The following is a 26,108-nucleotide window of genomic DNA, read 5'->3' as shown; positions in this document are numbered from 1 at the left end:
TGCCTTTCTTATACCTATTTTGCCACATAGGTATAGGCTTGGGAACAAAAAGTATGGCTAAAACCCATTTGCTGAAAGAACTCTTTTCTTCAGAAGAAATATAAGCAGTACTATCACCTTTCATCACCTATAATAATAAGGAAATTCTGAATAACTATTTCCTGGGGACTCGCTGAGTCAGAGGTTCATACCTGATTAGGCAGGTAGAGGGTGTAACCAGTGATGACTCTTCTTTCAGGCTCGAACCCAGCATCGGCTATTTACATATTAGTGATGCAAGTCTCCATATGCAGAGTCCTTGATATTGTTCAAAATGTTTTCAAACACAAGCCCAAATGGGAGTGGGCCAGGTTTGCTGTCTACAAGAGAAGCTCAACAGAACACATTCATGAAGAGGATCCCTCAATTCTCACACTTGAAAAGAGTTGGCTTTCTTCAGAGTGAGAACACAGTGAGAAGAAGTAGAACTTCCCTCTCCCAATGGCCTCAGCATGAAGATGTCCAGCAGCTAACTGGATAGGAGACTCAGATTAGGAAAGAGGATGGGTTGGAGAATAGATTTCAGAATCATTGCATATAAATGGGAATTAAACATTGGCAGTTGTGAGATCATCCTGAGAGGGTGTGGAGGAAGACGTGACCCCTGAAGGAACCAGTAAGGCAAGGCTGGGGAGGTTAAGAAGAGGTTGGAGAGGAAGTCAAAGGAAGCTATAGGAGTCAAGATTTCAGAGAGAGAGAGAAAGAGAGAGAGGGAGAGAGAAGTCCTGATGGATGCAGTTTCTCCTGTACAATAAAAACCACAAAGTGCCCATTGGATTTGGAGTGGAGCAAAGAATAAAAGTAGAGACAGAAGGTGGAGTTTAATGGTGTCAGAGAGAAATGAGAAGTAAGGAGAACATGGTGGTCACGAAGATACACTGCTTAGATCCTTCTCAAGGATTGAGAATGTTGCCCAGCTATGGGGATAGCAGTCAGCAGACAGCCTCCAGCCACCAGCTCCTTCAGGTTCTCTGCTGCAAAGTTGCCTGGCCCTCCTCACACACTCTATCTGGGCAACCCATGAGGGGCCTAAGCAAGGCCAGGTGCTTGGCTCTTTTGGCCCATTTGGGTTTGTTCTGATGGGTGACACTCCTCAAAGTTCTCTTAAGAGTAATGGAAGATTTGGCTGGGCCTGCTGCTCAATTTAACTTCTCCCTCTGCCTGGTCCTTCTTCCTTGTTATGACTTCCAAGGTGTTGATTTCTAATCAGCATCTTGCATCCCCAACTCTCAGTCTGCCTTCAGAACCCAATCTCTGACAGGGAATGGTGGAAACAAGTCTTTTGAAAAAGTTGAAAAGTTTGATTCAGCTGGGTGCAATGGCACATGCCTATTATCCCAGGGGAAGCAAAGACAGGAGGATTGCAATTTCAAGACCAGTCTCAGCAACTTAATGAGGTCCTAAGCAATTTACAGGCTCAAAATAAAACAAATTTTAAAAAGGACTGGGGATATGGCTCAGTGGTAAAGTGTCCCTGGCTTCAATTCTCAGTACCCTTCCCTCCAAAAAAAAAAAGAGTTGATTCAGAAGTGGGTGTGGGAAAGAAAGTTATTAAAAAAAAAAAAAGAGTAGGGCCATTACAGAGGACTGCTTGAAGATGCTGGAAAGAGAGCAGTTAATGATGGGGTAATGTCTTGAGGAGGAGGGGAAGAATGAACTTTAGGGCCCAGGAAGAGTGATTGATATAGAACAGGAAATTGTTTCCCATTGTCTGAGATTAGGCTGAAGATGTATTTATGGGGGTGAGTTTCCACTGGTCTTGAGAGGTGGCTGGGGAGTGAGGAACACCTGCCTAATCACTTCAGTTCCAGCACTGGGTGAGGACCAATCACTGGAGAGGTAAAAGGAGGAATCTTTGATATTATGGTGGGAAAGATGCTCTTCGCCCACCATGGGTAGGATTTGGGAGAAATTGTAGCACAGGTGACAACTGAGGAGAAACCCTAGGCAAAACTTATAAAATAAGAGCATGGGGCCTGAAGTAGAGAGGAAAGACTCACTTCATCATATTACTATCTATTTGGTCTGTTGAGGACCATTTTGTGTACTGATTCTAGAATCCAGTGGATTTTCTATTTCTTTAAATTCTTCCATATATATATATATTCTATATAATGCCCAAGATGTGTTAAAAACATTGAACAGGACAGAATTGAGGTGAGAATCTTCTGGCACCTGGGATACTGTCATTTAACCAATTCCAATGTCTTCTAACCTATTCCATTTCTCCATCTGCTCCAGAAGAATATAATTTTGGATGTTATGAAAGACTTTAGCAAAAGACAGCCCCTCGGTCTACTACTATACTGCCTCCTCCTTTAGTGACTCTGACAAGAAGACAGAACAAGCTGGTGTGACCTACCCTTTCCTTATCTGCCAGGGCCCCCTGGTGGCCACACTTAGTTCTCAGTATACATAAAACACCTTTTTAATCTCATTTGAGGGTTTTTTCCTAAAGTCATTGTCAAGGTCATTGATCAGTCATTTTTGACATTGATCTGTTTTCCATGTTTGGAAGTCAGAGCTTCACTATCTCCAGCTTTCAAACACCTCTCTGCTTCTCTGTGGTTCCTTGAAGGTTCTGATTGGTAATATTCTTGGTTAATCTTGGTTTTGGTACTCTGGGGTGTCGGACCAGCCAGTTTGAACACATTTAGAGCAATTAAAGTTTCTCTTATGTTCTGTTTTGGGCTCCTATTCCCTCTTACCAATGACCATTCTGCCCTTTTCTGGTCAATGCCATCTTTCCTACTGAGAAGCCAGAGTCATGTAAAGGATTCTGCTCTCCCTCTGCCACCTGGAAGAAGTCACCACTGGCCATGAGCACGGGACCCATCCCTCGCTTACTCACTTGTTCTTCTTTTCCCTTTTATCATAACCAGTTTCTCTTGTACCAAAACTAAACTCCTTTACCTTGACCCCTGCAGGGATCCAGACACATCGAGGTTAAGGTCTTGGTATTCCTTATGAATCGAGTGACATGTTCTAATAGAAACAGGGTGAAATAAAGAGGGGGAAGGACACATGCACGCTTTCTTTAGTTACAAAGACCTATTCCAGCCCACTGACGGTATAATTGCACTAGTTTATTTTGGCCACTAGATGGCAAAACTGAACAAAAGGAAAAAAAAAAAAAGAAAAAAGAGGTGGGCACTCAAAAAAACAAAAGAAACCCAAAGAATGCTGAAAATGCCCCCGAGGAAGCACATTTCCTCTGTTGTTCTAAGTGCTAGTTGACATTTCCATGGTTCTCTGGCCATCAAAGTACAGACAAATCATTTTCTATCCTTGAAATTCTGAAGATGGCCTTTCCCTGCAAGTGTATTAAAAAGCTACCCCAAGAGTGAGATGCAAAGTGAGCTTGTCTTCCTGCCTCTAACAGGTACCTTCCTTTGTTGTGAAGTTTTCAATACTGAGCCATTGAGTCCCAGAGTGGATGAAGAGGGTGACAAGGGTTTATTGATAATAAGTTTGGGCTAAAATATGCACCACATCTTGTGAGAAGTGCTGACCCGTGGAGTCTGAGGATGAGTAGAATTAAGCATCTTATATTAGATGCCCCTTTTGGTTATATTTGGATATGATTTGGTGCTTGTGAGACTTGGGTTATGGCAAGAAGGGGACTGAGAAACGGAAAACATTTAGTCCTTGTTGTATGCTTCTATATAGTTTTGACCCTAAGGATTATTTCCTACCTCATTCATTCATGATGGATTCATTTTATTCAAGAAATAGCCCAGGCACCATATAGGAGATGGGAATAAACAGTAAATAAAGCAGAGTTCCAGAGCTTTATTTATTTTTTCTTTCTTTTTTTTTTTTGTACCAGGGATTGAACTAAGGGGCACTCAACCATGAACCATATCTCCATCCCTATTCTATGTTTTATTTAGAGACAAGGTCTCATTGAGTTGCTTAGCACCTCACTTTTTGCTGAGGCTGGCTTTGAACTTGAAATCCTTCTGCCTCAATCTCCTGAGCTGCTGTGAGTACAGGCGTGCATGACCACACCTGGCCTAATTTCATTTTTTTTTTTTTTTTTTTTTAGGGGCAAGATGATCACCCTAGGGAGCACCCATTGCCCATATATGGGTATAGGTGTGCTTCCACTGACAGCAGAATTCCATTAAAAATGTGTTGATTATGAAGAATAAGTCAAAATGGCAAACCTTCATGATAACAGCCAGGTCTATTTCTTATACAAATGAAAAAAAAAATATTGAAGATTAGCTGGAAAAGAAAGCAGCTTAACGGGAACCACTTTACAAAAATGTAAATCACCCAGGATCATGAGGATCTACTAACATGACTGGCATGTAAGGTGGAACAAATACACCCTTGTGAAAAGGCAGAGACAGGGGATGGGGATGTGGCTCAAGCGGTAGCGCGCTGGCCTGGCATGCGTGCGGCCCGGGGTTCGATCCTCAGCACCACATACAAACAAAGATGTTGTGTCCGCCGAAAAAAAAAAAAAAAAAAAAAAAAAAATTAAAAATTCTCTCTTTAAAAAAAAAAGAAAGAAAAGAAAAGGCAGAGACAGAACTGAGGTGAGAATCTTCTGGCACCTGGGATACTGTCATTTTGGGACGGGGTCAGTGAAGGATGTGCATCAGAGGCAGTGAGTTGGCAGGGTGGAGCTCAAGTTGGGATGGGTGAGGAATAATTGGGAGGCTGTGGAAAGTGTCTCAGTGAAGGGGGATGAGTTGAGAGGAGCAATGGCAGGTGGTGGTAGGAACAGATGGGAGACAGATTTCAGAGTAGGAAGGACCCCTCTTTATAAGGGGAAGAAGAATGTGGAAGGAACACCAGTTCCAGGGGCCTCTTCCCAGGCCTGAGTTCTTTCTTACATATTGCGTTGCTTTGTCATAGAATTGTAACAGGGGTTCACTTGATGCTTTGATGAGATTTTTTGTGGTTTTGAAACTTACATTTTTTTTCCTTTTTCCCAGTCTTCTTTTCCCCGACCTTCTCCCTGGTCTTCTTTTCCCTGATATTCTCCTGCCTGATCTCTTCCCTCATTTTCTCTGAATCACCTCTATAAAAATCCCCTGTGTTCCTGCTAATGGGAAGAATCACAGCCTTTGAGACAGGAGTTCCTGTGTTTCTCCTTTGCTAGCAAAGCAACAAACTTTTTCCTTTTTCTCAAAACCATGTCCTCGATATTGGATTGGCATCAGGGACAAGGACCAAGATTTCAGCAACAGAATTAGGATCCCACTTTAGCCTGACTCTTCCCCTTTATAGCAAAAGGAGGGAACTGAAACCCAGGAAATGGAAACCTTAGTCTGTAACCAAACTGCAAGGAAGTGAAGGAGCAAGAGTAGAAGCCAAGTCTCTCCCTTCCCTGATCTGACCCCATCCACAGATTCACTTCACCACAGGTGGGGGCACATCAAAACCACCTCAGGAGCCTTGTAAAGGTATGTGCTTGGCCTAAACCTGGCCCATACACAGGTCTAGCAAATCTGAATCCTTGGCCTGGGACTACTGGCTCAGTCCAGACAGGGTGAGTGTCTCTGAGGACAATTTTCCGTGGCACATTCTGCACATTCTGCCTGGGTCACATTTTCTCTGTTGCAATAATTGCCATTATCTACAACCACCAGTGATTGGAGAGACACTGAGTGCTCACTTGAAGATCCCTTTGCAAACAAACATCATAGTCCTTTCTTTTTTCTTTTTATTTTTTAGTTGTAGTTGGATACAATACCTTTATGTATTTATTTTTATGTGGTGCTGAGGATCGAGCCCAGGGCCTCGAACATGCTAGGCAAGCACTCTACTGCTGAGCCACAATCCCAGCCCCTCATAGTCCTTTCTTGTAGGCCCACTTAATAATGTGCACCATCTAAAGGAGAGGGAGGCCAATGGATGACTTCTCCCCAGTGAGGGTAGGCTAATGGATGGGAACTGCTCAATAACAGTTTCCAATCTAAGTTCTGTAAAACTGATAATCTCTTTATGAGCTGAAATTGTGGCTAAGTGGCACATGCGAGGCCCTTGGGTTCAATCCTCAGCACCACATAAAAATAAATAAATAAAGCAAAGGTATTGTGTCCAACTACAACTAAAAAAAATTTTTTTAAAAAAATCTCTTTATGAGTTTATTTTAGTAAAGTATGAAAAAGTAGAACTTTTAAAAATATCAAACACATATGAGCCTGGCACAGTAGCACCACCTGTAATTCCAGTGACTCTGGAGGCTAAGACAGGAGAATCTCAAGTTAGAGGCCAACCTCAGCAACTTTGTGAGACCCTATCTTAAAATAAAAAATAAAAAGGGCTGGGGATGAAGCTCAATGGTCGAGAGCCCCTGGATTCAACCCCTAGTGTCAAACAAAACAAAACAACAATACCCGTCCCATACATTTTAGTGTGGTTTTCTTAATCACAGTGTTTTTAGGAATATGACCCCCATAGTTAGGGAAGCAATACTTGCTTTTTAAACCATTTTTAAAATTATGAATGAAATTGAATTTTTCATGATCATTGTAAATTGATTATGTTCTATTATGAATTACAATGTCCATGCCTCACATGTATAAAATAAAGTAGAAATAGCTCTGGAGTGCTTGCTATGTGCTAGTTACTATTCTACCAGCTCCGCGTGTAGCAATTGTTAATCCTAACCCACTTCAAGGCCAAGGGCAATTATCAGTCTCATTGTATGGAGGAAATAGGATCATGGGGAGGTCAAATAACTTGTCCAAGGTCTTACCTGGAAAGTCTGGATTCACTGCCTGTGCTGCCAACATTTTTCTTCTTTATTGTCTTTCATTTTTTTCTATTAGGTATAAAAATTAAAACTTTTGTGGTCAGATTTATCAGTCTATTCCTTTGTTTTGTTGGCTCATTTTCTTCTTTTAGCCAACATAGAACATCTTATCTTTTTCAGAGATTAAAAAATATTTGGATTTTTTTGGGGTGTATTACATAAGAGGAGGATTTACATATATACGTATCTCCCAAAATAATCATTTCTCCTAAATAACTTGCTGAATAATATTTTTCTGTTGCAGGACTTAATAATAATGCCTTTGTGCCTAAATTTTAGGCTTGCTTACTTGATTTTTTAAAATATTTCTTCAGTTGTAAGTGGACACAATGCCTTTATATTTATTTATTTTTATGTGGTGCTGAGGATTGAACCTAATGCCTCCTCACCAGCGTTAGGCAAGCATTCTACCACTGAGCCACAACCTCAGCCCTAGGCTTGCTTACTTTTAATTTTATTTATTTATATGGAGGATTGAACCCAGGGTGCTTTACCACTGAGCCATATCCCCAACCTGATTTTTTTTTTTTTTAAACTTGGAGACAGGATTCTAGATTTTTTCTCTCTCTCTCTCTGTTGTCTTATTTCTTCCTGTCTACTAACTATGCAATTGTCTTAGCCAGGGGTAGGTGTCCAGTGTGAGATCTTAGGTGGCAGCCAGAGCTTCTGCCCTGGGATTATCCTGGGGATGACTCAGTTACAACCCCAGGCCCTGAGAGGCTGAGTGAAGTCCAGGTGTAGGCCCTTTGGGTATGTGCAGGCCTCCCTAGACCACCTTCCCAAGCAAAGTCAGTCGTGACTTATTTTATTCAGCCGTCTCCCTTGAAGAGGTAGAGGGGTAAGGAAGAGGTGATTCTCAGCCCCTGATTTTTGAGTAGTGAACATGATGCTGGTCCTGGATCTCTTTGGGCAATATATTTCTTTCTCATTGCTTGACAGGATTTGAACTTCCAGCTACCCTTGGCTGGATCCAAAGTCCAGATACAGCTTTAACTTTGTTCATGTTCTCCATTCATATTCCATTCCTATGAATATTTTGTGGGGATATTACTTCTTTGTTAAACATGGCTTTTTAGTTTTCTCTAATATTGTGTCTATCATTGCTCTGTATTGGAAGCTCCTAGACTATCAATGCTGTTTCACTTGTGTATCTATTTTGCTATAACCATTAATTATTGTAGCTTACACTGTGTATTCTGGGACTACTCTAATGGTTTTCTCTAATCATGCTCTAATCACTTTCTCAAAGCTGGATCAGGCAGGAGAAAGCTCTATAGAAGTTACTGAAGTTGAGAACTGAAGAAGTGGTATAATGCTCCCTTCCACCGCCCACCACAGGTCATGTGAGAGGAGCCCCGAGGTGGCAGCACTAGGAGGGGATTCTGCTTCGGAGCTTCATGCCAACCTATCATCATGAACTCTCAAGCCAAGGTAGATCCAGCACCTGGAAGTGACCTGGTTTTTGCATGAATGTTTAGAAGTTATATGTGTGATAGGCTCCTCTCCCTCAGAAAACAGCAGTGCACTGGAAAATCAGCATGCATCCAAGGCAATGTGTAGTTATGTTTTTAGAGTAAATTGTCCAATGTCCACTTTGATCCAGTCAACAGTTGCTTCTAGATGAAGGCAGGGCACATGCATAGTCCCAGCTGACTCCCTTCTGTTGAACTAGGATATTTCTCAGTGGCACAGGCAAGGTACTATAGACAGGAACTGCATATGAAGCAGCATCTCCTTTAAAATACGCAGTTGTCATCTTTTATCCATTGGGGAAGACATTCCAGGACCCAATGGACCTCTGAAGGGTAACAAATGCCATATATATTTGTGTTTTGTATACTATACATATATACCTGTTATGAAATTTATTAGTTAAGCACAATAAAAAATAATAAAACAATTTTAACAACATACTGTAATAAAAGATACTTAAAACTTACAGATTTTTTTATTTCTGGGATTTTCTACTTAATATTTTTGGGCTGTGGTTGGCCATGGGTAACTGAAAATGTGAAATCAAAACTGGAGAAATGGGGCAAAGCCCTGTCCTGGGAGGCCTCTTTCTTCTTGGCTGTGAATTCAGGAGCATGAGCAGCAGCGTTCACCCTCACCCTGTGGCCCTGGCTCCCCTTTGCCAGGGGTGGGGCCTGTGGTCAACCCAGTGGGGTTGAGCAGCAGTGTTCTCCACCACCAGACACACTGGGCAACCCGCTCAGCCAGACTGTCTCCTGGGTGTCTGTGAAAGTTTGTCCCAGAAACCAGTTCTTCCTGGAACTGGGTGTCATTTCAGGACAGAGAATGCCAGGAGTGTAACTTGGCCCTGAAGTAAAGGATAGCCTTCCAATCTTGCATGAGATAGCAGATTGCTTGGGTTTTGGCTTGAGTTGGGGCTGGTAGTTCCTGGGGAAATTCGGGCAGCTCCACCAGGGGGAGCCTTTTCCATATCTTGGATTTATGGGGCTCCACTCAGCTTCTGAGTATGTGTGTGTGTGGTGTGCACATCTCAGTTTTTCTGTGATTACAGCACAGAAGCATGACTCAACTTTCCTAATTGATATATTCAACTTAATCTGCTGCCATGGCTTGGGTTCTAGCATGCTTCAGATTTACTTGTGACTGTGGTTATATGTAACATTGCAGCCACCCACAACAATGTGGGGTGGGGAGAAATGAGAGTGATAAACTTTCATTCCCCAAATGTCACTCAGTCGGTTTCATCTCATAACCAGGCCATGAGCTCATCCTGAAGTTGAGAGACCCATACAGTGGGGGAGGGGGGCATGGGAGGTGGATTGTGAGTGCTGGATGTCGGGATTAACTCCACTGCCCTCCAGTAGGATGGGAGAACTCAGACCAGCCACCAATTCCACATCCTGCTCTTGGCAGGTGCCCTAGAAATGTAGGTAACTCTGCCTGTGATGTACGGTTCTGGGCCTGCTCAGGGAAGATATGGTCTGGCTGAGCAGAGGGTGGCCACATATGAGGATGGAAGGAGCTGATCCAGGTATAGAAGAGCAGGGGAGGAAATTCAGGGGAAGAGGGCACCATGAGGGCTGCAGAGAGGCTGAGTGGTGAGGCAGGGTGGAGCGCCATGACAGTCTCATGCATCACCTTTTTCACTGGTTCCCTTAAAATGTGCCCCTCGCACAGCCTCTGCCACCCCTACCTGAGTCTCAATGCTGGGGGTGATGGTGTTAGAAGAAATCAAGACTGAGGAAATTTCAGGATGGTGGGGCTGAGAATTCCCTGGTGCAGGTTGAGAAAATGCTAAACTTTTCTAGAAAAAGTACAGTGTTCAACATAGTGCTGCTCATGTTGAGATGATACAAGAGTAAGAGATGGGAAGAGGAGGAATGAAGAGAGGTTATAGGGACTGTTGATCTTCTGTGGCACTTGTAGAGAGCTGAAGAGATAACAAGTTCTCTGGGATTTATTTATTTATTTATTTATTTATTTATTTATTTATTTATTTATTTTGGTACTGGGGATTGAACCCAGGGGTTCTTAGCCTCTGAGCAACATTCCTAGCCCTTTTTTATTTTGGGATAAGGTCTTGCTAAGTTGCTTAGGGCCTTGCTAAGTTTCTAAGACTGGCCTTGAACTTGCAATCCTGCCTCAGCCCCCTTAGTTGCTGGGATAATTGGTGTGTGTCACTGTGCCTAGCCTAGCTCTCAATCTTACGGGTTTAACAGCAATACCAGAAAATTAGGAGTTAAAAAGTGAGCCAGTCTTCAAGGCTGTAAACTAAGATAACATGCCAAGAGGTGGGAGGCTGAGAAATCAGCTCAACCTTTTGAGACTATGTGGTCAGCAGAAATGCCAAGAAGCTGGTGGCAGACAGGACAAGGTCACTAAAATCAGACCCACTGAGACAGGACAATAGTCTGCTCTGTTTTGAAAATAGCATTAGAGACTTTCCTAGATTATAAGGGGCAGGTTCCTGGTGAAGAGGGGCAAACACAGGCGTAGAAAAGTCATTAGTTACTTCTACCTTATTAGCTTAGTAAAATTCACACCCTGTTATAGTTTGGCCATGAAGTGTCCCCCAAAGACTTGATTCCTAAGGCAGCCATGTTCAGAAATGGGGGCTTTTAGGAGATGATTGAATTGTGAGAGCTGTAACCTCATCAGTGGATTAATCCATTTGATGGATTAAAATTTAAAAGGCTTATTGAGACATAATGGAAACTGGAAGAGGTGTGGCCTAGTTGAAGAACATAGGTCACTGTGGTCTAGCTCTGAAAGGGTATTTCTTGTCCCCAGCCCAGACTACTCTTTCTGCTTTCTGACTGCCATGACCTGGGCACCACACCCTTCTGCCCTGATGTTCTGCCTCATTCAGGCCCAGAACAATGGAGCCAGCAGACCGCGAACTGAAACCGTGAGCCAAAGTCAATCTTTCCTCCTTTAAATTGTTTATGTCAAGTATTTTGGTTACAGTGACGAAAAGCTGAGTAATGCACACCTCAAGGTGGAGACTTGAGATGGGAATGAGATGTGTATTGTGTAAAGAGATGTGACGAAGAAGAGAGCAGTGCAACTAAAATTCCCATCTCCATGTGACCACATCAAGAGATGGAGTCCCTGCTGGTCCTGTAGTTGCTAGAAAAGATGTACACCTTAGCAGGGCATGGTGGCACACGCCTGTAATCCCAGTGACTTGGGAGGTTGAGGCAAGAGGATCACAAGTTCAAAGCTAGCTTCAGCAATTTAGCAAGGCCCTAAGCAACTTAGCGAGACTCTGTCTCAAAATAAAACACAAAAGGGGCCAGGAATGTGGCTTAGTGGTTAAGCCCCGCTGGGTTCAATCCCCAGTATCAAAAAAAAGTATTCCTTTGTCCTTTGAGCCAGCCTGACCCTCTCCATTGGTGCTGTGTCTTCCTTCTGGTTCAAGCTAGTCCCCCTACCCACTGCCATGAAGCCTTGACTAGGCTTAAATTCTTTCTGGGTTCAGTTTTGTTTCTAATGTCTGGACCCAAGGATCTGAGTCTAGAAACAACAATGTAGAGACCTAAAGACCAAAGGACCCGTGGGATCCATGTATAGAGCTGACACCTCCTCCCCTACATCTAGATTCAACTTGGTCAGGAATAAAGATGACAAGGAGAACCCTCAAACACTGGGCACTTACTAGAGAGACTCTTTTAGATAGAAAAGAATGTTTAAAAGTTATTTGAAAGGCTGTGATTGTAGCTCAGTGGTGAGTGCTTGCTTAGCATGTGTGAGGCACTGGATTCGATCCTCAGCACTACATAAAAATAAATAAATAAAATAAAGGGATTGTGTCCATCTACAACTTTTTTTTTTTTTTTTTTTTTTTAATTCGAGGGCTGGGGATGTAGCTCAGTGGTAGAGCACTTGCCTGCCATATGCACAGCGGGGTTGAGTCAAAACCCAGTACCATAAAAAAAGGCTGAAATACCTATAATTAATAGGCATTATTAATATTGCCACCCCAGCAGCAGTAGGGATGAGAAGACTTGAAAACTAAAGATCCCCCTTTTTATTTCCTCAGAGTCTAGTGTTTTAAGTTTCAACTCTACTATAAAGACCTTTTTGCAGAGGTTGCTGGAATAAAGAATTCTGGAAGATCTCCCCATGCTCATGACTAAATTGAGTTTGACTCCACAGCATGTCACAATTCTTGATTTTTCCAAGTCATCTGTGTTTAGTATCCATCTGCCACATGGGCAGGATATGTAACTGCAGTTTTGTTGACAGACTTAGATAGCCTCCTGTGGTCTCAGACATAAAATTGAGAGAAAAGAAGCTAGATGCACAAGAACTCATGTTACATATTTTTCCTTCCTTCCTTCCTTCCTTCCTTCCTTCCTTCCTTCCTTCCTTCCTTCCTTCCTTCCCTCTCTCCCTCCCTCTCTCTTTCTTTTGTACCAGGGATTGAACCCAGGGTGACTTAACCACTGAGCCACTTCCCCAGGCTTTTTTATTTTCAGATAGGGTCTTCTTGCTAAATGGCCTCGATAAGTTGCTGAGGCTGGCCTCAAATTTGCAATCTTCCTGCCTCAGTCTCCAGAGTTGCTGGGATTACAGATGTGTGCCACTATGATTTGTTTTTATGAAGCTCAAGTTCAGAAAAAAAACTGTAGAATTTACATCTTTGAAAAATAAAATACAGAATGGATTGAGGGTGGTGGGAAAGGTCTTATATTATCTCAGCGCCCACCATACTCTGTGCCCTCAACAATAGTTCTCTGCTCTTGTCTCTTGGGGGTGATGGTGATGGTGTGGAATTTAAATCATGGATGTTCTGCTCTTTCTGTGACACCTTCCTTGAGTCAAAATTCTTTTCAATCACTAACCTATGGCTTCCTGAATTGTTCTCATGCAGTTTTCAGTTTCTGTAAAAACTGAAATGGAATAGACGATATGATTTTTACAAAGTGATAAGATGGTTAACTTTATACATCAACCTGTGTGACAGGTTGCCCAGATTAATGTTAATTCTGGGTATGTCTCTGAGGATGTTTCTAGATGAGATTAGCATTTCAATCTGTATATTTAGTAGACTGAACCCCAATGTTGGTGGTCATTGTCTAATCTGTGTGAGGGTCTGAACAGGATAAAATGTCAGAGGAAGAATAATCCCCTTTTCTTATTGCCTGCTTGGGCTGGAACATCCATCTTCTCCCACCCTTGGACTAAGACTTGCACTGTTAGCTCCCCTGGTTCTTTCTTAGGCCTTTGGATTTAGACAGGAGTTCAGCTTTCCTGGGTCTCCAGCTTGTAGGTGGAAGATTGTGGGACTTTCCAGCTTCCACGTTTGTATAAGCCTATTCCTCATTCTATCCATCCATCCATTCCTATTGGTTCAGTTTCTCTAGAGAATCCTGATTAAAACATGGTGCTGGTTTGGATAAGTGTTCCCAAAAGGCCGTGTGCTAAAGGTTTGGTCCTCAGGGTAGTACTATTGGGAGGTGATGGAAACTTTGAGAGGTGTGGCCTAGTGGGAAGTCCTCAGGTCACAGAGGTGTGCCCTTGAAGGGTATTATGAGGATCCAGTCCCATTTCCTTTTTTCTTTGCTTCCTGGCTTGTAAAATAAGTTTTCTCTGCCATGTATTTCTGCCATATTGTGCTGCTGCTATGGGCTGCTCACATCAGCCCCTATGAGCAGTTTAAGGTTTTCCTTGTATCTTTCTCAGAGTCACCAAGTTTCATAGATGTTATTGTTGAGGTGAGCCTCAATCCACCAATGAATCACCTGCAGGAAGAGAGCTAATTCTATTCATTGTAGCAGATTAAAGATGGCCACAGGTCCTTTGCTACTTCTCCCATTGAGATGAAGGGGAGCCCTTGGATCTGGGGAGCTCTGGCTGGTTGATCAAGAAAAATTGGTGGAAGTGATGCTGTGCCAGTCTTTAGCCCAGGCTCGAAAAGCAACTTCCACCTCTTGTTCTTTGGGCCATCCTCTGGGAGCCTGAGTTGCCATGTAAGAAGTTTGAATTTTCTGAAATTGCCATGCTGGAGTGGCCACATGCAGCACTCTGGCAAACCACTTAGTAGAATCTGGTTGTCCTCAAAAAAGTGACAAAAAATGAAAGAGAAGTTGTCTTATACTTAGACCAGGCATCTGCCTGCTGATGCCATGGAGTGACCCCACAGATTGTGCCATTTCCATTACAGCCAGCCCTGCGTAAGAAAGTCTGTTTCTCTTCGGCCTCATTCATACTCTGTGATGTCAAACTTTTGGATTCTTATCAACCAGCAAAAGACTTCAGTGCATTTAGCATAGATGCACTTAGATTAATTCTCCCTCCTGCATTTCTTATAGAATATCCTCAGTCTTTCCTTCTATGTCAGATACTTTAATTAGCTTCTAATCATACAGGGTGCCATTTTGATATTCCCTTTATTGTCATCACAGCATGAAAGGTTTCTGCCAGGGTAGGTAGGTTGAGTGACTGTGGTTCCCTATTAGTTATTATAATAAAATCAACAGATCCTTGTGGCTTGAGTTGTTTTAGATGAGATCAGCTTTGGTTTAAAGGCTCATCTTGTTATTCTTTGTATTATTCTTTGTTTCTGTTATGAAGATTCTTTTACAAATATTCTTTTGTATTTATTTAATGTTTATTAACAAATTATTTTGTTTCCAGAAAGCCTGAGCCTTCCTGAACAGAAATGGAAATATGAAAAGAAAGAGAAGCTGGGTGTGAGGGCAAATGCCTTGTAGTCCCAGTCACTCAGGAGGCAAGTTCAAGGCAATTTAGGGAGACCCTGTCTCTAATAAAATAAATAAACAAACAAACAAACAAATGAATGAATAAAAAAGGCTGGGGATGTAGAGAGTACCCCTGAATTTAATCCCTAGTGCTGAAAAAAGAAAAGAAATAAAGAACAGAAGACCTTTATCACAGCCATGTCTTCGCAGTTCTCCTCAAGTAGGCTGTCTGTTGTGCTATTTAGAATATGCTGTGAGGTCTTCTGCTGCTATATTTGAATACTACAAATTGGGTAATTTACAAGAGGAATTTGTTTTACAGTTCTGGAGGCTGGGGAGTCCAATGTTGAAGGGCACATCTGCTGAGAGACTTCTTGCTGGCAGGGACTCTCATCGGAGTCCAGAGGCAAAGCAGGGCACTTGGTGCTGAGAAGAACAAGGCAACTAGAAAAAGCTCACTTGTATAGAAAAGCTACTCCTGTGATATCCCATTAATCCTTTAACCCAGAGCTGAGCCCTTACCATCTAACCACCTCCCAGGCTTCTTGGGCTTCAGGTACCCAGGTGTCTTTTTTGGCACCATCATCCTAGTGTAAGTCCTCCCATCTTCAGAGTGATCACTTGGTCCAAAATGGCTTTGGAGCTCCTCTCCACTCCAGTCCAATTTGAGTCCATGATATTCTCATTGTTAAGGTCCCGAGGTCTTCTGAAGGCATGGATTTCTCTGCATGCTCACACATTTGAGTGTAGGAATATTTGTGGATTCTGGAGTCCATGTGTGGGTTGGTGATACAGTTCAGTGGTATTGCACTTGCCTGGAGTCCAGGTATCGGGATACAGCTTCCTGAGGGGCCCCAGGAACAACTGTTCACCTCTGAGGCCATACCAGCCCTTGAGTTGCCTCCTGCTGAGGAATGTCTCAGCCCCATGAAGGATCCACCTACCTCACCTGATTTCCAGTCCAGGACACTCTTTCTCCCTAGCTGCCTTCAAAGGTCCTGGGCTCCTCGAGACACTCCCCAATACACCTGCAATCCTCTCAAGGAACTCCAGCCTCCAGCAAATAAAAGTCTGAAAAGGAAATTTGTCTGAAAGGAACCTCTGAGCTCATGGTTCCTTGAACAGAGAGAATCCAAAGTCCTTTGTCTAGGCTTGGAAGTGGAGAATGGTATGCAAAGACAGAGGAAAGCAGGGTTAGGTGAGGAAAAACCAGGAAAAATAAAACACAAATTAATTTTATAATAAGTGATCCTGTTACAATGGGGGAAATATTTTACTGCTTATTGCTCCACTAAAAACTCTGGAGACGGGCTGCCAAGAAAATAGGTTTATTCAAAAGGCAGCTTTGAGGAAGACAGATGAGAACTTTTTGTTTCAAATCTCCATCTTCAGGGGACTCAGGGGTGTGGAAATCTTTTATAAGAGAGGAGGCAACGTGGGATGAAATGCAGGAAATATACATATGAAGATTTAGTTAGCCCCAGAACATGTACATCTGTGCTTCCTTGGTGTCTGTCCCTGGCATGAGGCTTTTATTCTTAGTGTGAGGAAGCTCAGAAGTTAAAATAATTTGGAACTTTTAATTTCAAAGGAGGTCTGCTTCAAATCCTATTTAGTTCATTCCTAATCTTAGGGAATTGGGGCTCCATGTCATGTGGATGGTAGTTTATTATTGTTGGATCAGTATATAGATCCCAATGAGGGAACTGGAATATGAGTCAGATATTTATTTCTGAAGGAGGCAAAATCAGAAACACTTGATAGCTCTGCCTAGGGGAGAATTTAGTGTTAGATTGCATAAGAACTCATTTTCTAGGACTTCCCACTATTTTTGGTGGAATTTGACAAGGGACTCCACATGATTTTCCCCTGACTCTGAAGGATTTCCCATGAAGACATTGCTGATTATTTGCCAAGCACCTTGTTCCCATGAAACTGGAGCCTTGTCCTGATTTTTTTAAATATATATTTTTAGTTGTAGATGGACACAATACTTTTATTTTGTTTATTTATTTTTATTGGTGCTGAGGATCGAACCCAGTGCCTTACACGTGCCAGGTGAGTGCTCTACTGCTAAGTCCCAGCCCCAGCTCCATTGCCTGATTTTTGATATGATTGGTCCCAGGTTTGGAGGGAAAGTGACAGGTTAGGAGTCAGTATCAGAAGACTCCTTTTTAGACTATTTTAACCAACAGAAGTTTTGGGAAATATTAGTTCTTAGGCCAAAAGCAAACAAAAACAAAAAACAAACAAAAAACATCAACAAGAGTAGAACAATCCAGTCTGCATAATAGATTTGCATTGTAGGTGCTGGGTATTGCACCTAGAGGTGATTTACAACTGAGCTACATCCACAGCAGAGGATTTTGTTGTGCAGAGGATTGTACCCAGGGTCTCATATATGCTAGGCAAGTGGTCTACCACTGAGTCACAAAACAGCACCACAACTTTTTTTTTTTTTTTCAAAACAGTCTCCTCTTTTTATTTTTTATTTTGACACAGGACTAAGTTGCCCAGGTTGGCCTCTAACTTGTGATCCTTCTACTTCAGCCTCCCCAGTCTCTGGGATTATAGACGTGTGCTACCACATTTGGCCAGTTGCATAATAGAGTTAAGCTAATAACCATAATCTCTTTAATTCTATCTAATATATATTTATATAATCAAAGAAAATCAACTTGCTGTAAAGGTAGTCCTGTCACATTTCACTAAGAAGAGTACTTGTTAGCATCTGGGTACTCTGGGTAGAAAGTTCAACATATTTTATAATATCTTTAGATACATTTTTCAGAACAGTAAAAATTTTGAACACAAGTTATAAGAACATGTATATACACTTAAGTGTATTTTGTAAACTAAGTCACAGTGTAAACAGCACAACTTTAAAACAAAGGTTTTAAAGAAAACCTTTAAAGACCTTATAGCCACTTTTGCCTGTAGGGTGCAGCATACCTGTAATCCCAGAGACTCTGGAAACTGAGCAGGAGGATCACAGTATGAGGCCAGCCTCAGAAATTTAGTGAGAGCCTTATCAATTTAATGAGATTATGGTCTTAAAATAAAAAATAAAAAAGGACTGGGGATGTAACTCAGTGGCAGAGTGCTCCTAGGTTCAATCTCAGTACCCCTTCCCCAAATAACAAAAACAAAAAAAACAAAACAAAACAAAAAAACAGTCTTACACATCTCCTATGCCAAAATCTTAACCTTAAATTTGTTTTAAGATGAAGGGTGAATAAAGAGGGATTTCTCCTTATAACACTATAGAGACATGGCTCATGATATCTCATATGACTATAAATAGTATATTCTTTATTTATACTTAGATAACTTAGAAATTTATATTTAGATAGCTTAGAAATTTAGCAAAACGATTTAGTTATCTCTATAATATGTTAACAATCACAATTTACAGCATTAAATCTAGGCTATCAGATTTTTAAAGTGTTAGAATATTTATATTAATAAAATATCATATATTGTAAAAATAGTAGTTTAACCAAAATTATACACCAAAAAGAAGCTTTAGAACAGATAAAGATTTGAATAAACTCTCTTATAGGACTTAATTTTATCTTAAGCAATCAAAAACCTAATAAAATCAACAGAAAATAAGGGAAATTACCTTCCCTCCTTTTTAAATTTTCTGCAAATTTCTTCAATGTCTCAATTAATAGAAGAAAAATAGCATCTCAAATCTTCTGCATGTAATTTGTTTCCATATGTTGCTTTGGTTGAGTATATAGACAAAACCTTTGCTCACACAGATGAATAGTTGAAAAGGGGAGGAGTACTTTAGTATCCTTTTCAGCAAATAGTATATATTCTTCTCTGATACCTCCTCAAAATTAGTAGCTTCTTTAGATTAATTGCAAGGTGGAATCTGAAACCATATTACTGAACTTCTGGTGCTTTTACATTAAAATCCGTTTGTCTTTCTTGTACTTTGAATGGTGGTTTCATGCAAGATTCTGTAACATCATGCATCAGTTATTGATTCTGAAGAGAACTCCCAGCAATATAGTCTCTAGATTTGAACAAAACATAGTATTGATCCCAGCTCCATTCCAGAAACACCTCTTCAAATTGGAAGGGGAAAATGATGGTGAAAACGATGTCAGCGAAACAGACTTACAGCTCACTCCTGCGGGACAGGCAGGTATAGATCTGTCTTTGTAAGAGCTTGACAGCATCACCTGGGGCTAGGCTCAGGTCATAGCTTCCTGCTGCCATGCATTTGAGCTCTGGAACCAATTGCCCTTTGGGCTCCATGCCTGAACCACAATTCCTGAAGCCAGGAGGCCACCAACGTAGGAGATTATCTTGATAAAACATAAAATAGAGCAATTATTGTCAAACTGTTGGATTTTAACTATAGAAGCACTTTAAAAGTTACTTTAAATTTTTCTGATTTAAGCTTTAATAAAAGCATCAAAATGTTATTATTCTATGTCTTCGGTAATTAAAAGTAGAGAAAATAAAAGATTTTAAATAATAGAAAACTGGACATGGTGGTTGAGACCTGTAATCCCAGCAACTCAAGAGTCTGAGGTAGGGGGATTCCAAATTCCAGGCCAGCCTTAACAATTTAGCTAGGCCCCAAGAACTCAGAGAAACCCTGTCTCAAAAAAAAAAAAAAAAGGGGGGGGGGATGTGGCTCAGTGGCTAAGTGCCCCTGGGTTTAATCCCTGGTACCATAAACAAATAAACAAACAAATGAATAAATAAATAAATAAATAGGGCTCAGGATATATAGTTCAGTGATAGTGAGATAGGGACCTCAATCAAGAGGGTACAAGAAAAATGCTGTCTGGAGTAAAAGCCAAGGAGATGAGTCATATTGTACCTATTTATGATAAATTCCATTACTATAGCAACTCCTGCCACAAGTTCTGTATTCTAATTAGGTACAAATAATCAATTGGGTGGGGGCTGGGGTTATGGCTCAGCGGTAGTGTGCTTTCCTAGCACATATGAGGCACGGGGTTCAATTCTCAGCACCACATAAAAATATAAAGATATCTGGTCCATCTACAACTAAAAATATTAAAAAATATGTCAATAGGAACAAATAAGGCAAGGTCTTCAATTAGATCTGTGGGGAGGGGAGTGAGGCACAGCTTAGCACATAAGACAAGACTTGCCCAGGCATTGGGCCTTGAGCTACTCTCTCCTTGGCCCACTCTGCTCTACTTTAGAAGTATACTTTCATTTTCAACAAATCTGTGCTTTGCCTATTCTGCATGTCTTGTTCAATTCTTTGTCTGAAATGCCAAGAACCTGGCATTTAGGGAGCCAGCTTCAAGGTAAGCACTCCCTCCTTTGGGGTGTTCCCCATTGTATTCACCTAAGCCTACTTCCCTTTTCTATCAGGTTCTCTGACAGTACCACATTCAGACTGAGGAGCAACTGATGCTTCCCAGGGCATCCTCAGGATGAGCACAAGAGCACCTCCATTTGAGTGTTGAGAACTCTGTAGCCCAAATGAGTGGAAACCCTGTAACTTTGCCAGACTTTCTGGCACTTAGTCTCCCTGCCATGTACTTGTGCTGGGTTCCTGGAGATCGCTAGATTTTTCTCTGTTTTCATTTTAATGCAAACTGCCTTCTTCCTTCTGATCACAATTTCTTTGGCTGTAGACAATGAGACACCTTTGGCCCTTGGCTACACTCTCAGTGGCACAGATTGGGCAGTTAAATGCTATTAGGGTGCCCCTTGCTTGAAGACTCCCATGACAGGATAATGCCATTGTGAGCCACAGATAAATTTAGTCTATGCCAGAGTCAAGAGAAAGCTCACCATCACAGGCACACAGTAAAGTGATCCACTTACCCCAACTTTGTGGTCACCCAAAGGAAATAGCTCAGCCAAGACTAATCACTTCAAAAACCTTTCTATCTCTCTTGTGGGCATTAAACCCAGCCTTATGACTCCTTACTTTTCTTTCTTTCTTTCTTTTTTTTTTTTTGGCACAAGGGATTGAACCCAGTGGGCACTTAACCACTGAGCCACATCCCCAGCCCTTTTTATATTTTATTTTGAGACAGGATCTCACTAAGTTTTTAGGGTTTCACTAAATTGCTGAGGCTGGCCTTGAACTTGCATTCCTTCTACTTCAGCTTCCGAGCTACTGGGAATACAGGCATGCATATCTGCTCCTGGCTACTTTTCTTTATTAGTCTCTTAGAGGCCTTTGTGCCGAGGTTGCCAATTCCTCCTCTTCTGAAGTGTTCTTGGTACCTCCATCTGTAGACAAAATGTCCTTTTTGCACCAATCATTACCCTCAACCCTCATGGGGAAGTTGGGGTCTATTGGTTCTGGTGGTTTTCCCTGCCTTGGAGCATAAGCCAGACCTGGAGGATGTGTGGAGTTCCTTTTATCATTTAGATATGGGGAGGGAACGGAAATAGATTAGGCCTCTGGAATGAGGTTAATCAGTGCCTGGATGATAATCAGTGTCTGGGTGCTCCTTAGCCTCTTGGGTAGTTAGGCCAAATTTCATTGGATTTATGAAAACAGTTAAAGGATGATCAAAGTTGGGTACTACATTTAGGAGTCCCATGAATTATTCTTGGCTACTGCCCTTGGAGAAAGCTTTACCTTATCCCAACATTAAAAAGGTGTCCCCAAAAGCAAACTTAGACTTAATTGTCCTAGGGCCTTTGAGTTGGCTTCTTATCCCTTGCCCCAACCCTAGGCTTCACCTATATTTTGCAATCAATTCTTTGCTGCCAGGCCAGTCCACAAAGGCATTCATCTTCTTGATAAGACTTAGCAGTCGAAAGAGACTTATGGGATTAGAGAAAGAATATGCTCTGGGGAACTAAGTCTAAGTACAGTGGCACTGGTGACCACTCTAAGAGCCAGGGATGTCTGGTCACCTAAGCTAAGATCCCTGGCGGATGGCCCAGGGATAGTGTAAATCAGAGACAGCTCATTCCTTGGAAGGATGAGTTGGATGGAATTTGGAATTTAGTCCTAAAATTCTTAAGGTCCTTCTTTTACAGACAACCATGGGAGGAAGAACTACCTCGGTACCCCAGGAGTCCTTGTTGGCTGTATTCTGTGCTACTGGGACTGCTTCAATCTTGAAAAACCTGAGAAGGAGCTGCTTCATTTTCTATTGCAATACTGCTTGACCCCATAGCTGCTTAAGGTAGGAGTCTCAGAAAATGGCCTGTTAATGGTAGCCGAAATTTTAATGCTGTCCTTCAATTGAATCTATTTTGCAAAAGACAAGGCAAATGGATCAGAAACCCCATGCATCCAAGCTTTCATGGTCTTTATACAAAAACCCATTATTATACAAAGACAAAAATCCACCAGTCCCCAGAGAAGCCTCTGTTCCTGCCTCTGATCTCAAACAACCCTCTACTGAGTTGTATCCCTTATTTTGGGGAACACTAACAATCCCCCCCATATCACTTACCAGAGGAAATAGTAATACCAACCCCCTCCTTGTCCAAACATTCTGAGCCCACAACATACTTGTAGTGGGGCCTGGACCCTCTCTTCTCACCAAAACTATCATAAGTCCCAATTACCCTGGCAACAAAATATCAAGACCTTCACAAAGAAAGCTTGCTGAGGGCTATTCAAAGGGTCATAAACTGAGTAAGGGAGCAGAAAATGGAGGCAAAAACGGGGGGGACTCAATTTTCTTAAATATTTAACTCTTGGAGGTGGTCCATGCAGTTCCTACCAGTCAGTCAAAAGCCAAGAGTTGGACCTGAGCAGGACTCTCTGGAACTGCAGGGCAGGAGAGGCACGCCATCCTTCTCTCTGAGAGGACCCGCTCTCCCCCTTGAAGGCGACCCCTTTTCCCTATACCTTCTAATAAACTCATGCCTAATACTCTGAGGGACATGTCTGAGGTCTTTCTGACATGATTTCAAGAACTGGGGTTTGTTGGGGGTCTCTACGCTGCTTCAGTTTCAGGAAGTCCCATGCCCTGTCACATTTGTTGTTTCTACCCAGTTATACTCAGTTTCCTAACTCTGTTTCTGATTACTTTCTTCATTCAGTCTTTTCTGAACCTCCATTCTTCATCTCAGATTCTTGGTGACTAGAGGAAAAGTCTTGAAATAATTGATGGTTAGATTAGAGCACACTCTAGTAAAAAACTGAATATCTCTTGATTGAAACTCAGATACCACAGCTCTTAGGGATAAGAATTGAGGCTTTTGTCCTTGATCTTCTTGGGGGAAAAAATGTTGCCTGATAGCAATTGAAAGATTCTTGGCAAGGGTAAAACATTCTTGTAGAACCCGAAGGTCAGTGATTATGAGATTTTGAACCCCAATGCCCAGTAGGATAAAGAGTCCTCTTTCTCATCCTCTTCTTCTCTCATCTTTGTCTCTGGACCAATAGAACTTCATGGGACCTGGACCTCATTCAAGGCTCAAATCACTGGGAACTGTAATTCACACCTAAGGTAAAGAAGTACCCTCCCCATCTCTGGGTCAGGATGCCCTATTCAATACCCTTTGCCTCCCAGCCTCAAAATGGCAGCTTTCCTTACTCCTTAGCTGCCTGATATCTACCCTTCTGAAGCTTGCATCTGGAATGTAAGTTGCATAAGAAATGCCCTAAACAGGTTTGAGACCAGAGGAGAAAATGTCACTTTTAAATCCAAGCCGCTGTGGGACAGAAATGTGCTGTTTTACAAGTTTTTCTTGAGAGCCTTTTCCTGAGGTCCAGCCTTTCCCTGAACCCCAAGGGCTCCCACGTTCTTTAAGTACCTGGACTAACTCTGATCCAAAGTGCACTCCGGTGTGACATAGATATTACAATGTGCTCCTTTACTAGAGCAATCATGGGATGTGTGTCATTTTTTAAAAGTGTCTTTTTTGAGCTCATGGTTTTTCTGATGAATTGATTGATCTTTGGTCCTGCTCACCTGAATTAGTTTGTTTTGTTCTGATTTTTAAAATTTTGTCTTACTGTCATCTCCCCCTCCCCCATTTTCCTGCTGTCTTTATTCAGGGCCCAATTAATCAAGGGGTAACTCTAAAATACACTATAAAAGAAAAGAGATCATCCCTTTCAAAGGGTCCTAAAAAGTAGCATAAATAGTGATGTTGGTTGACATGGGTCTACCTCATGGATGGACACGTGGCCACCTGAACCATTGGCTCAGTGTGCATACATGGCTGGGGAACCCAGCTCCAACATCCCCAACTGTACAGTCCTCTTCAGGTCTATGTCCTCTATTCTATATTCTATTGTTCACTGTCACACAAAGGACATATGTGACAGGCACTATTTTAATTTCTAAAGGGTTAAATCTGATAGACAAGGTGTAATAAACATGTGTAGGTTTTTTATCTCCTATCTGAGAATATCTAATACATTGTAAAAAACTAAAATCTTTTTTTTCCTTTTTTTAAAGAGTGAGAGAGGAGAGAGAGAGAAAGAAATTTTAATATTTATTTTTTAGTTCTCGGCGGACACAACATCTTTGTTGGTATGTGGTGCTGGGGATCGAACCCAGGCCGCACGCATGCCAGACGAGCGCGCTACCGCCTGAGCCACATCCCCAGCCCCCAACGTGGTCTTAAACACCTGACAGGAAAGTATAACCAAAGCACAGTCATACATGGACATTTAAAAGGAAAAAAAAACAATGTTTCTTTTAATATAACATGAAACATACACTTGTGTCAATTCTCTCAAAAGTAAGTAAAATGGGGAGGTTATAAAGAAAGTATTCTTGTGTGGGAGAGCCTAATAACTCCAACCAAGGACTCTGATAGTCACAAGTTTGTCCTGCGGCCATTTGAGTCAAATTTCACAAACTGACCAATCTTCCTCACTTCCTACATAGATGGATTTGATTTGTATTTTTTTTTTTTTGCTGGAATGATTATCTATCCCTAAACATAGATATAACCACTAATAATCAACCTCTAACCATTTGTAAGGGCATCCATTAGAGTCACATGGGTTATATAACCAATTCCTCTCTTGGTGGGATTGGTGTGGCCACAGAGTTAGGAGGAATACCCATATCCCTCTCTTATCTTCAGGGTTTGTCTGAAGATCTGTTAGTCTAGAGGAAATATCAAAAGGGATAATTACCTTCCAGAATCAGGTAGACTCATTAGCAGCAGTCACTCCCCAAAATTGGAGAAGATAAGATTAACCACTGAAAAGAGAGGACTATGTCTCTTCCTGGAGGAAAAAAGCTATCTTCACGTAAACCAATCTGAGATGGTTAAAGATGCAACAAAGAAATTAGCAGACCATTCTTGAGGATTCAGCAGCAGCAGCTCTCAGAGTCATATGGGATAATGGTCAAAATTTGGAATTGGATGCCTTGGTTACTATGCTCGGTGGGATCCCTTCTGATGCTCCTTCTGTCTTTGTGATTAGGACCCTGCCTAATAAATGTACTAATAAAGTTTATCTTTTCTCATCTAGAGGCCATCAAACTCCAGCTGGTCCTATAGCAGGACTTCAAACCCACTGCACCATTGGACCTGAGTGCCTTGACCAGGTAGTGTGAGAGTTTTGTGACCCCCGACAGCCCCTGGCCAGCCTGAAGAACATCCAGTGGCAAGGAGAGAGTACAAGAAAAATGCCAGCTGGACTACAAGACAAGGAGATGAGTCATCATGTCCCTGTTTATGATAAGCCCCACTACCATGGCAACGCCCACCATGGAGGGCTTATCACCATAGCAACTCCCAACACAAGTTCTGAATTCTAATTAGGTGAGAATAAAGTAACCAAATGAAAACAAATAGGGCAAGATCTCCCATCAGGTCTGTGAGGAGAACAATGTATATTTTCACTTTCAATAATTCCAAGCTCTGCCTGTTACTTCTGCATGTCTTGCTCAGTTCTTTGTTGGGGATCCCAACTGGACACCTCATCAGTGTCAGTCGAACTCCCCTAGGTTCAATTCCCAGCTCCATGAAACAAAACAAAATGTCCTAAAGAAAACAAGCAGGGTGGCTCAGCCCTGTCATCCCAGTGACTCAGGAAGCTGAGGCAGGTGAATTGCAGGTTTAGGCCATTCTTTGCAACATAGCAAGACAGCAAAAATCTTGTCTTAAATAAAAAGTAAAAAGGGCTGGGGATGCAGCCCAGTGGTGAAGTACCCCTGGGT

At 41.9% G+C, this 26,108-nt stretch overlaps 1 long non-coding RNA gene across 3 annotated transcripts in view; it reads left to right on the top strand.

The window, feature by feature from the left end:
- The window catches only part of LOC120888993 (uncharacterized), a 66,584-nt gene that overhangs the window by 29,130 nt on the left and 11,346 nt on the right, over positions 1 to 26,108 (top strand). For 2 of the 3 annotated variants that reach the window (XR_013425299.1, XR_013425298.1), the window contains 5 exons: positions 8,153 to 8,245; positions 11,078 to 11,195; positions 22,003 to 22,151; positions 23,366 to 23,429; positions 25,418 to 25,710. This is a non-coding gene — a long non-coding RNA (uncharacterized LOC120888993). The remainder of the gene's footprint in view (positions 1 to 8,152; positions 8,246 to 11,077; positions 11,196 to 22,002; positions 22,152 to 23,365; positions 23,430 to 25,417; positions 25,711 to 26,108) is intronic. The other variant, XR_013425300.1, reaches the window with a different exon arrangement.

Source organism: Ictidomys tridecemlineatus, chromosome 8 (genome assembly GCF_052094955.1).
Source record: "Ictidomys tridecemlineatus isolate mIctTri1 chromosome 8, mIctTri1.hap1, whole genome shotgun sequence".
Classification (NCBI taxonomy): Eukaryota; Metazoa; Chordata; class Mammalia; order Rodentia; family Sciuridae; genus Ictidomys; species Ictidomys tridecemlineatus.
The sequence above is the reverse complement of the archived record's forward strand: the minus strand, read 5'-3'. Positions and strand labels throughout refer to the sequence as shown.